Genomic DNA, 13641 nt, shown 5'->3' on the forward strand with positions numbered 1-13641 from the left:
CTTTATTTCCATCACTAACTTATAATTTACCGATTAATAAATATATTACCTAGCCATTAAATTCTAGGGCAAAGCAAAAAACTACATATGTCGCTAAACGAGAGACGATCATTCAAAGGCCCACTGGTTCTCCTTTCGAACCTCTTCTTCTTCTTCGGGTGTGAAGTCGTTTTTAATGTTGAATTTCTTTCTGATTTCTTCTGGTGTCTTCCCTTTTATCATGTCCGCCACTGTTTGACAGGTCAAGTCTAGCAAATCCTTGATGTTCAGATAATTAGCGGCCTGATATAACACAATTCGCAACATGTTAGCAATTTAGGATAAACAAATAAGCCAACAAATTATAGAAAAAAGATAGATAAGAAGTTGAACGTACCAAGATGAGATCAAAAAGAGTACTTTGGTCAACGTTGACAAATTACCTTAGACAAGATTTTAAGCTCATCATCACCTCCAGCAACACCAGCAGTAGTTGTTGTTGTTGTATCTGCGGTTTTCGCAGCAGCAGCAGCATCGACATGTTTCTTACAATACACAATTACCTTAGACAAGATTTTAGCAGTAACATTAGGAAGAGGAATTGCGTTGTCAGCACATTCATCTTCAATCATATGTTTTATTGTTTGAGATTCTAAGGCGACAATCTCGTCCACCTCGAAATCCTCGCCGTCTGATGATTTCAACATGATCTTCTTTGATGTTGTTGTTTCCGCCATTGTTGTTGTTCTTCTTGCTTTTTTATTTCTCTTTGTTTTTTGAGAGAGTTTTTTTTTTGTGATGGAAGATAAGTGTGGGGTGATGTGGGTTTATATAGTATGAAGGAATTCTAAAAGGTTTAGGATTATGGAAATTTTAACTTTAATTGGTTTTTATTTTTTAATTAATTAATAATTAACAAAGATCTAATGGAAGAAGGAGACTTGGAAAGTTTACCAAAAGAGAGAAACCTTATTTATTTATATATAAGGCATCATTAAAACCTAAAACAACCCTAAATTTAAAGTCAAAATTAGTCACAACCAAAAAGTCAACTATGAACGTTATCGAATGTCCCGTTACTTCATTCAATAGAAAGGCAGAAGACAAAATTTTGTTTAGCAAAGATTATGTAGAAGGGAAGAAGTCGTCTATGAGAATGGATTTTGAAGTTGAACACCATGTTCAAACAGATGATCGTCTAGGAGCAATTTCATCTATCAACCATGTCCTCGACTCAGAAGATATTATGAGAAGTCATATATTTGAAAGGTTGGATTGTAATGATAAGAAGAACGTGGCAGAGGTATGTAAAGCTTGGACTAAGTGATTTCTTATGGGAACAGATGGACCTAAATTCAAAAGAGATTACAAAAGTTCGTTGCAAAAAGTAGTTGTCAATGGAGTCGTGAAGATCAAAAGAGGGGCTATTGAGGTTAAGACATATTGCCAATGTCGGAAGATGATCGATCAAATAGAAAAAGATGTTTTTCATCTTAATCAGAAGCTTGATATGACACTTTATTTAACTCTTAAGCAAACGTTCGTCTTAATAGATGAGCTCAACACCTTAGATCTATAGAGATTAGTCGTCGTAACTTCCGAAATTAGATAAACCATATCCTATTTGTTAAAAGCGCAGTTGAGGGGGTCGTTTACTACTTTAGTGTTGTTCACTTTCAATTAAATTGATTGTTTTAAGTATTGGGCTCAAATAAATTTCGTTATTATTCTTTCTTGATGATTTGGAATGAGTAATGTTTTTAATCTAGAAACTATAATTGCAAAATTATTATAGTGAGTGAGAAACATTGTAATTAGTAACGTTGTCTATAATGTTGGTACCTATTTTTTCTTATCTTGTTATGTTTCACGCTAATTTGGAGGTGTTTGGTTGAAACTTTCGGAATGTGGAATGAATTCTCTATTCTAGTGCTTGGTCAATCCATTCTAGTGTACGTTTTGGTTGGAGGTTTTTGAAGAAGAGTTACCTATTTGATCGGTTCCGTGTTTTATATTACAACGGTATATCACCTTATCTAACTAATACGTTCTTGCCCATCACTTAGAGATTTGAAATTCAAGATCCATAAGCATTGAAAAGTTAAAAAGGATTCGATATGAATCTCGAGTAAGAAATTAAAGTGATTGAATGTATATCTACATGGGTCGTCTATCCTTGAAGTTGTAATTGATGCTCCAAACTTGAAGCACTTGAACTTTTCTTCTGATTGCTTATCTTGTGATGAAATAATGTTCGATTCAATCAACCATGTCAAGTCGCTTGCTCTCGTTCGTCCTTCACCATTGCTCGACAATTATCCAACAACAACTACTAAGACGACCATCTTCCCTAATATGACTCGTCTTAAATTGGCTTTGGGTCCTTTTAAGAGAATTGAAGATTTGAGTTCAATCCTACATTGTCCCAATCTCGAGGAACTCGTATTGGATGTTACTCAATTTCAATAGATGGTTATTACTCAAAAGCCTAAAGTTATTACCCATCTCGAACATTTGAAGCGATTGGAGTTGCAAATGAAGACGGTTCGACTTGACCAAGATTTGTTGGAGCTAGCAGCATATATACTGAGAAGTGTGCCTGTTTTGGAGTAGCTGATTTTGTATGCTAAGTGGTCTTATTCAACTAAATCTCTCGCGAAAGATCAGTTTTGTCGATCTTTATTCGAGTGTCCAAGGAGTTCGCCACACTGCCAAATCGAACTTTTGGGAGCATATGGGTCTCAAGTTTGAAAGTTAGGACTTACAAATGTCAGGTAGCTAATTTTTCTCATGTTGTTTTATACTTATGTTAAGGTGTATTTAAGAATATTTTAGTAGCGAAAGTCGAAAATCTTAATCATTTTTAGGAAATTTGGGGTAGCGAGTACTACTGCCCTTTGCTACTAGCTAGGTTCCCCCCGCTTACAATAATATACTCCGTGTGTGATACTTCGCATCTATTAGGTTCCCCGCATACAATAATATACTCCGTATGTGATACTCCTACTTCGCATCTATTTTTTTTTTTTTTTTTTTTGAAATTGTCATCTCATTAATAATCAACTAGGCGTAGATTACAATGAAGATAACAAATAGACAAAGGAAAATCAAGATTGCTAACGTAAAAAATACATTCAAAATAACTATCTAAATATCGGTAATAATGGCGCGCTAGCTCCAAAATCATAAATTTCTTGAATCTATGAATAATCGATGTCTTTGCATTCTTCTTGATGGAGGGAAACAGTGTAGCCGTCTTGATGTATTCATCCACGAAACAAATCTGATAATCTCCCCGTCGATTAAAACTTATTATATTGATAACAATCCCACGAAAAAATGGAAAAACCCCGAAAGAAGGGACGGAACAACAGATCTCACCAAAAGAGAGACTATTATTGAAAATAAGATAGATCTGCATAATATTAGTTGTTTAAGAAAGCTTTTGTGGGGCTTACCATCGATGGATGATCGATGGAAGCCCCCGAATAATAATGGAGGCTAGGTTTTTAGAGAGGGTTTTTGAGACGGAGAGCTTCGCATCTATTTTTGGTAGAGCATTAAAATTGGTTGTCTTAACCAAATCTCAAACACAAATTTATTACCCGCGTTGGTCAGTCATTTATTTACCTCTTTCTCAATATGCCCTACTATTCTACCAAAAAATTGCAACAGTCTCTTATCATAATGCCGCTTACTAATAAATAGGTAAACAATTAACTGGGACGGACGTACAAAATTTCGCATATAACTATGGTTAAAATGTCTATCTCCAAGAGTCCAAGGCTTTTTATGTGATGAAGTTGGTTGATAAAATTCATATACGTAGGATAAAATTCAAGATTTAATTTTCTTCTCTTTATAGTAAGCTGTATTTTTGTCGAGATATAAGGCTTTTAGTTGAATTATTAGTATGGCGCCAATTTTAACTTCGCAACTTAATTCTTTAAGTTAATAACCCGAATGAAATTGAATCTAGGCTCCTAGGTTTACCGACATTGGTGGTATCATCGATTCCGATTGTAAACAAGCTGTGGATGATATAAACTTGGAAAATTTGGTTATAAGATAATAATTCACGGATTTGAGATGAATATTTGTGAGGGTTTGTGTGCACATTGTCATCATTGTTTAGGGCAGTTGGGCACATGTTTAAGTTAAAAGAGTCCTCGAATAGGAACATGCTACCTCATATAATTTTCCGATTAACAAATATTGCGAAAACATTACTAGTACATGAAAATTATAAAAATATATTTCCCCTTTATTTCCATTATTAACTTATAGCAACATTTTCCAAATCTCCAATCCAATCAATTTCAATACTTTGAACCAAACTATACCTTAGTATCTCGTTTTAAATTTTTATTTTTTCACTTTATGATTTTCAGTAACTTTGCTACTTAATAGTATCCCAATAAATTATTTTGAGACTGAACAATACAATATGTCGCAATAAATTTGTTTTTTAATGAATAAACAGAGATTATGTTTATTCACTCCACCTATTATGGTAATTGTTCAAAGAAATTTGTCAAACTTGATATATATTAGAAATAAAACAAGTTTATCTCAAAAATTTTACCTATTCTATTTTGAAATGTCTTAGTCGATTGTTTAGCTTCCTATTTTATGAGTGTTTTTATAGGCAATTTGATCATCCACAGTTAGACCTAAGTGAAAGAGCTCGGTTCATCGACATTCTTCACGAATTCAAAGACGTTTTCACTTGCTCCTACAAAGATATGTCGGGGATAGACAGAGATATTGCCGAACATCGAATCCCAATTAAGCCAGGTTTCAAACCCTTAAAACAGAAGTTTCACTGAATGAGAACATAATGGGCTCTCAAGATTATGGAGGAAGTAGACAAACAATTCAAAGCCGGGTTCATCAAAGTTGTCCACATATTATCTAATGATTGACGCCTCCTTCTTCCTTATCTTTGTGCCAAAATCAACGATAACCAAATAATAGAGACAGAGAGAATAATAACTCTTTTTCTCCATACAAGGAACATACTAAAGTGACATATCTCTCATCCAAGAAAACCATGATCTTTAGCCCAAGCTGGTGGACCTTTTTAACGTTCGTATAACCACCTTGACGAAGCATATCTGTCATCCAAGTAAAACTTCTCGAAAAAGCCTTACCGTTATCATCATATTTGATTGGAAGGTTGTGTATAATACAGGTAATAGGATGGACATCGCGGGTATTTGATTGTGATTCGGCGGGTGTGGAATACGACGACGACATGGTGATCGAAATGTAATATTTTTAATTAAATTATAGGCTATAATTAATTGAACTTTGAATTAGTGGATATGGTAAATTGATCACATTATAAGTGATATTTATAGGAAAATATGTATGCATGTATTATAATAATGGACGGATAGTAATAATGGTCAAACAAAACAATGTATGCAACGGTTCATTATTTATCATACATGCATTGGTTGAATATTAAAAATTTAAAAAGAAATTACAACTGTTATACTTAACCCGTAAATCATAAATAACCGTGGGTACAGAGAAAACGTTCTTTCATAATAGAAAATGATAACGGTTATAAGAAACCCGTAGCTATAACATAACAACGGGAACCAAAAACCGTTGCTGGTGTTAATTTAGTAACGGTTTTCGAAACGCCATTTTGTTAAACTGGTAATACTTGTCTAACAACCGTTGATAAGGGCGGTTCTATAACGAGTTTTTGGAAACCGTTTAACATTTTTGATAACGGTTTCTTAAACAACCGTTGTCACATTATAATATTAACGGTTTTCGAGGAAAACCGTTATTCTTACTAGCGTGGTCTAGGTTTCGCCAATATTTTGAAAACGGTAATCGAAATATTGTTATTATTATATGCATTAAACCGTTGTGATACGCTCGTCATTGATGGCTAGATTTGGCGTAGTGCTAACACTACCTTACAAATAGGTAATTTTATGTTCATAAAACCGATTTTGAACACTTTTCCAAATATGATCCAATATTAAATGACTTACTTCTTTAATAATACGATACATCAAATAAAACAAAATGGAACGCTAAAATGACCGACTCGATCAAATTTGACCCAAATATATGACATAAAGAAAAAAAATAGAACATAATTAAATTTTTGTAGATAATTAATATAGATCACAAAATTAAACAAAGGATTTGCAATCGTGTCTAATGAAACCTTAAAAATAACAGTCTTATTTTAAAAACGGTTTTCACTCAAAGAAAGTAAAAAATTCAATTTAAATAAACCACATCCCTCTAATTTTCCAAAATATTTTCATTCATTGTTTATGGCTTATCTTTGACCATATCAACAACTTCGGTAACAAAAGGAAGAGCAAATAAAGAAAAACTGTTACTGCCTCATTAGTATTGATTTGTGGTTTTAGAAAATTTCACAACAATTTAGGAATTATTGGAAAAAGTTCCATTAACAATTAATTGAAATGAAATAACTTTTTTCGGGTTTAAGTAAAAGTATATTTGTATACCAATCAAATAATTTAAAATATCATTTTTCCCTAATAATTGTTGTATTTGAAAATGTAAAAAACATGTAATACATAGAAAATTGTAAAATGATAAATAAACATAAAATTTTGATCTTTTCTAAACAACAAATAAAGGGGGCTGATTTATATCGACGACATTTTAGTAAATACATACCGACTCAACTAAATTAAAAACAAAAACCAACAACAACAACAACAATTAACAATATGTCGGATCTCGATTCTGCGGTACGTAAACAACTTCATCAATTCAATATTTGCTTAATTTTCAATTTTTTTGCGCATCGTTCATTCTATTCGATAGTTGAATTACTTGATGTATTAACTTAGTAGTAGCAAATTTTTGAATTTTTTGCGTAATTCTGAAAATTGTCCCCCAAAAGATGAACCATGGCCAAAAGTTGGAAACCAACGTTCAGACCATGGTCCAAACGGTGGAAATCAACGTTTGCCATGACCAAACAATGGATTTCCACGTTTGCCATGGTCGAAACGTTGGATTTCCACGTTTGGCCATGGTCAAACGTTGAAATCCTTGGTTTGGCCATGGTCATGTTGGAGCTTGTGTCCTCCACAAATTAGTGTGATAACATTTGTAAATCTCTTACAGGTTCACAAGGGTATACTTCGTATTTTAATCAGTTGATTAACGATTATCTAATAACGGTTGGCTTGCTAGAAAGTTTGACGTTATTATCATACAGATGACGGTGATCAACTGGTCCCTAAAGGTCACACCTATAGGATGTGTTTGAGAGATGTGGTTATAGAAATATAATCACATTGATGCCTTATATGACTAAACAGTTAGTCAATGTGTTGATGAGACAATTATTTAATGAAGATTAAATAATATTAGTTGAGACGAATTAACTGTCAATTCGTAAATTGAATATAATAAGTTATATTTAATTAAATGTATGTAATGTTAGCTTGGACGAATTAATCTGTTAATTTGTAATTAAATGTAATCGGTTATATTTAATATCAACAAGATGAATGTGTCATAGTGGTAATAGTGAGGGTACTCAAACCAAGAGGTCATGGGTTCGATCCTCACTAGATGACAATTTACACATTTTATACATTTTTGGAATAACCGAAAATAAGAAGAAAATTATCATCTTATTTTCGGATATGGGCCGAGAAAAAAAAAAGAAAATCCTACCCTAATCCATTCCTATACACGGTTTATAGGGGAGTGGGGAGAAGATTATTCTAACCTAATTTTTCCTAAGCCATTCTTGCCTCCCTCTCATCAGAAAAAAACACAAAAACCTAATTAATCAGTTAATTTTTGGTGGATCGATTCTAGGGCGGGACGAAGGTCAGTCTTGTTGTTTGGCGAAACAAGTTAAGGGCATTTCTTATATCGTCTTGGGTGCAACTAATAGGCGAATATCATTGCGATATTGTTCTTAGGCCGAATTTGATAGGACCGAAGGTTGTTTCTTAATCCTTTATGCTATTGTTTATGCAATTTAGTTTTATGACTCGTAATCATCACTTTATTATTCGTTATAATCCTTAAATTTAAAGGAATGCATACAGATAAATCCCACAAGTGATATCAGAGCCAAGGCCACGAATTTTAATTTTGATGATTTTCATAAAATTGGATGTAAACTTTTAGGGTTTCAAAACTAATAGGGCACGGCTGAAATTTTTTTTTGTTAATGCCGAATAAAAAATTTTTTGCAGCCGGTGTTTGTTCCTTTTTGATGCGAGATTTCCATTTTTATTTTTCATAATGTTGTTTTAATCAGTTAAAATTATCATATGAAGAATTGGTAGATGTTTGATTTAATGCAGATTAAGTTAAAACATAAATGGAATCGTCATGTTTGATTTAATGCAGATTAAGTTAAAATTAAAAAGGGCATTAGGGTTTTAATTTTAAAAAACCGTGAAAATTTATTTTTTTTGTTTCAGTTACTGTTCACAGTAGCCAGAATAATTAAAAAAAAAAATTTGTTATGGTTTTTACAGAAAAACCGCAAGAAGAAAGAAATAAAAACGGCCTGTTTTTGTTGTTTTGTCTATTCAGCCGAGCAAGATATAAAATTTTTTTTTTTCGTTTCTGTTACTGTTCACGTGCTGGACAGATTATAAAAAAAAAAAAAATTGTTTTTTTTCGGTTTAAGCTGTAAAACCGAGATAGTTTTTTTATTTATTTTGGTTGTTTCGTTTTTTACCAAGATAAATTTTAAAGAAATTTTTGTATTGTTTTGGCAAATTAATTATTGTGAAGCGGTTCATAATTAAACGATACCTAATTATTTTAAAGCAGTTTAAAATTTTGACGGATTGAATTCATATTACAAGTTTAATATGAATTAAGTTTGAAATTAATGTGATTAATTGAGGAATTATCACTTAATTTGTTTTTAAATAGGTGGTTTGGAAAATTAATCTACATAATTAAAGAATTATGTCTTGCATGTTTAATTTATTTTAGTTGATGCATTTTATTTTAGTTGAATGAATCGATTGAATGGTTTAATTTACGTTTTTTTTGCAATCGGTTGTAATTTGTAATACTTAGTGTGGCCTTAGTTAATTATGTTTTCGTAATGAAGGAAACATAATTTTTATGTAATTATGAGATCTCGAATCTCCTTTATTTTTTTTCTTTAGTTTTGGGTTTTGAAATTAGAATGTAATAAATAGGTTTATTATGTAAATTTTATTTATTGTATTTTTCAAAAGAAGACTAAAGATGGAGATTGGAGCTCACTCCCGCTACATGGATCAAGATGGAACATCAAGACAAGCTTCTCGGGTCCAAGGATGGATTCCAAACTTGTATTTAATGTTCATTTTGATAGGATATGCCACACTAAGACTTTTATTGTTTTACGTTTTCATTCATATTGCTTTTCATTCACATGATAGTTTATGCATCATATTCCGCCTAAAACCAAACCACCTACTACTAAAATGCATGAAAATTGACTCATATAGATTGTATATTAGTTTTCATGGACATACAGATGTCACATACTTTATAAAGCCATCACCTTAGCTTATTCATTCTCGCATGCTAGATATTAGTTCACTTAAAATGAATCTAAATTAAGTTGATGGGATCTTCCTCTGAAACGGAAATTGAGATTAATCTTTATAAGAGCAAACAACTATGAATCCCTTCTTCGTCGGTAGGCATAATATGACCCCTTCTACGTTGGGTAAGTAGTTGTGTTGACTTAGTTTACCTCAACATCATAGTCCGAAGAGTTTCTCGTGATTATGATGGACTAAAGATAGAATTTACAGAAATTTATCGACCAAGAATTCTAACGGTAGAATTAGCTAAAAGGTTAGCTTATCAATTTGCAGATAATTGAGACTTGGGATCATTTATATAATTCTTGAGGGAGGTCAATTGTATAAATGTTTTGAGTCTTCGCGTTATGACAGTAGTTCATTAGACTTAAAAATATAAACGATGCACATGCTTATTATTTTTATTCTTCTTCTCATGATGTAGAACACGTTTATTTTGATAATCTGTTACAACAAAATGTCCGGAAATAACGCAATCCAAATGCCTAGTGCCACACTTGGACGCGAGTCTGGTGAAAATATTCATGGACCAAATGAATCGGTTCACACGCCCGAAAAAAACGACGGGTCCAACTTTGCGGACTGGGAGGCAGCACTACGGAATACTGCAATTGCTGACGGTAAGCTCATGTACTTAACTGAGCCAATACCGGTCAACCCAGGCCCCAATGCAGGAGTCAACGAGTCACTCGCTTATAGTGATTTCGTTATGGAAGCGGGTGCGTTAAAGAACGTACTCATCTTTTCAATAGAAACCAATTTGCAGAGACGCTTCATTGCCCAAGGTGCGAACAAGATTTTCACCACGCTCACTAACGAGTTCTCTAAAGCACCGAGAATCGTTACATATGAGCATACCTGTCGCTTCTTTGATGCGAAACTCCAAAAGGGCCAACCGGTTAGCCCACACATTCTTCACATGATTGAGAATGTCGAGAAGCTGGAGGCTCTTGATTGTAAAATCAGTGAGAGCATTGTCATTGACCGAATGCTTCATTCTCTTCACGATGGTTTTGCCCTTTTCAGGGCGAACTACTACCTGAATGACTCGAAAAAGAGTCCTCATGAGCTACACTCCCTTCTCGTACAGACCGAGAAGGATATGAAATTGAGTGGGAGCATGAAGCAGGATGTTCTCATGATTTCCAACAAGGGTAAAGGTAAGGGCAAGGCTCATGGCGACCTAGCTGTAGGTAAGCCAAAGTTTAAAAAGCCAGGAAACGGTAAGAGTGCGCCTGGTGAGACTAGTGGCTCACAGGGCAAGGCAAAGAGCAAGGGCAGTGACATTGAGTGCCACCATTGTCACAAGACTGGACATTGGAGGAGGAACTGTCCCGTGTACCGTGAGGACATCAAAGCAGGCCGCGTCGTTCTGTTGGTATGTCATCTTATATTCATATGATTGAGATTAACCATGCAAGTTTGAACTTAGGTACTTGATCTGGTTGTGGTTCTCATCTGTGTAATCATTTGCGGGGCCTAAAGAACATCATACCTCTCGAAAAAGGTGATGTGGACTGTGAGTCGGGAATGGAGCACGAGTTCTTCTTTGTCTCGAAGGGAACATATGTAATCCAACTCCCTAGTGGTTTTGAGTTATTTTTAAATAACTGTTACTGTGTACCCAGTTTGTCTAAGGACATTATTTCTGTTTCCGTACTTGCTAAAGACGGTTTTGCATTTTCAATAAAGGATAATAGCTGTATTTTCTCTTTCAATGAAATGATTTATGGCAAAGCAGTTTCCATGAATGGAATTTATATCTTAGATCAAACCACGGAAGTATTACACATGAATAATAAGAAGTTAAAGGTTGGTGACAAAGATCAAACCTATCTATGGCATTGTCGAATAGGACACATAAATGAGAAACGCGTAAAGAAACTCGTCGATAATGGGACTATTCCCGCATTCGAATTTTCTACATATGTCACGTGTGAATCATGTCTCATTGGCAAAATGACTCGAATTTCCTTCAAAGGTGTTGGAATGCGCGCTAGTGACCTATTAGGACTCATACATACTGACGTATGTGGACCTATGTCAATTACCGCTAGAGATGGCTATAGATATTTTATCACTTTCACGGACGATTTAAGTAGATACGGATATGTCTACTTAATGAAGCATAAAAGTGAGTCCTTTGAGAAATTCAAGGAATACCGTAACGTGGCATGTGGCAGAACCAAGCTGGGTAGAAAGGTTAAAGCACTCCCTTCAGATCGGGGTGGCGAATATCTTTCAAATGAGTTTGATCAACACCTTAAAGACTGTGGAATCATTCTACAGTTAACTCCACCTGGAACACCTCAATTAAATGGTGTGTCCGAACGGAGAAATCGAACCTTACTTGATATGGTTCGATCCATGATGAGTCACACGGTAGTGCCTGATTCATTATGGGGTTATGCTCTTTTGTCAGCTGCTCTTATACTTAACCGAAGTCCGACTAAAGCTGTCGACAAGACTCCATATGAAATGTGGAAGGGAACGGTCCCTAACTTGTCCTTTATTCGGGTTTGGGGCTGCGAGGCTTATGTCAAGTGGAGACACGAGGATAAGCTCGGCCCGCGATCGGTCAAGACATACTTTATAGGTTATCCAAAAGGAACATTTGGTCATTACTTCTATTCGCCTACCGAACATCGAGTTTTTGTTGCGGCTAGTGCGACGTTCTTAGAGAAAGAATTTCTCGAGAACAAGACGAGTAATAGAATCTTCGAGCTGTCGGAGATTCCAGAACCAACAACCGAGGAACGGATGGAGGAAGTTGTCCCTCCAACTGATGATACGGTTAATATTCCTGAGGAACCTAGGAGGTCGGGTAGAGTCTCTCATCCTCCGGACAGATATATTGGTATGGTCGAGAAGAATGACGGTTTACTCCTAGAGAGTAATGAACCCGCTACCTATAAAGGTGCCATGAACTGTTCCGACTCAAAGCTATGGCTCGAAGCCATGCAGTCCGAGATGGACTCCATGTATGAGAATGACGTATGGGATCTAGTTGATTTACCTAATAAGGTAAAACCTCTACAGTGCAAATGGCTTTACAAAATAAAGCGTTCTGTAGACGCGCAACCAGATACCTATAAGGCACGACTAGTGGCAAAAGGTTTCACTCAAGTGCACGGATTGCATTATGATGAGATTTTTGCAGCTGTAGTCATGCTACGTTCCATTCGGATAATCTTAGCGATTGCCGCTTTTCATGATTATGAAATTTGGCAAATGGATGTGAAAACCGCCTTCTTAAACGGTTATTTGGAGGAAGAGTTGTACATGGTGCAACCCGAAGGTTTCATAGATCCTGAACATCCTAAGAAAGTATGCAAGCTTAAGAGTTCCATTTATGGACTTAAGCAAGTTTCTCGGAGTTGGAATCATCGTTTCGACCAGGTGATAAAAGAGTATGGTTTCACTCGATCGGTCGATGAACCATGCTTATATATCAAGTCGAGTGGGAGCAAGATTGTATTCTTGATATTATATGTCGATGACATACTCTTGATTGGGAATGACATTCCTCTCCTATCTTCGGTTAAAGGATGGTTGAAGAACCATTTCCAGATGAAAGATCTGGGTTAGGCACAGCGCATTTTGGGAATCCGTATCTACCGAGATAGATCACGACGGACGTTATCACTTAGTCAGGAGTCTTATTTGGATAAGATTCTTGAGAAATTCAGCATGACCAACTCCAAGAAGGGGAACCTTCCAATGACGACTGGGATGCAGTTGAGCAAGTTTCAGTCACCCACGACGCTTGAAGGGATTGAGCGCACGAGTCGTGTTCCTTATGCATCTGCAATAGGATCGATCATGTATGTCATGATATGCACACGTCCAGACATGTCATATGCATTGAGTATGACGAGTCGGTACCAAAAGAATCCATGTACCTACGGAGGACTAACGATTGGGTATTGACTTATGGAGGAGATACTAAGCTATGCGCAACCGGTTACGCAGATGCTAGCTTCCAAACGAATCGAGATGATTAGAAATATCAGTCTAGATTCGTTCTTACTCTTAATGGTCTTTGCGGTCAGTGGAATAGTTAGTT

At 35.2% G+C, this 13641-nt stretch overlaps 1 pseudogene; it reads right to left on the bottom strand.

Moving 5' to 3' along the window:
• On the bottom strand, nucleotides 1-836 carry LOC141648279 (SKP1-like protein 1A; annotated as a pseudogene).
• Between the last annotated feature and the right edge of the window lie 12805 nt (nucleotides 837-13641).

The sequence above is a fragment of the Silene latifolia genome, chromosome 3, assembly GCF_048544455.1.
Source record: "Silene latifolia isolate original U9 population chromosome 3, ASM4854445v1, whole genome shotgun sequence".
In the NCBI taxonomy this organism is placed as follows: Eukaryota; Viridiplantae; Streptophyta; class Magnoliopsida; order Caryophyllales; family Caryophyllaceae; genus Silene; species Silene latifolia.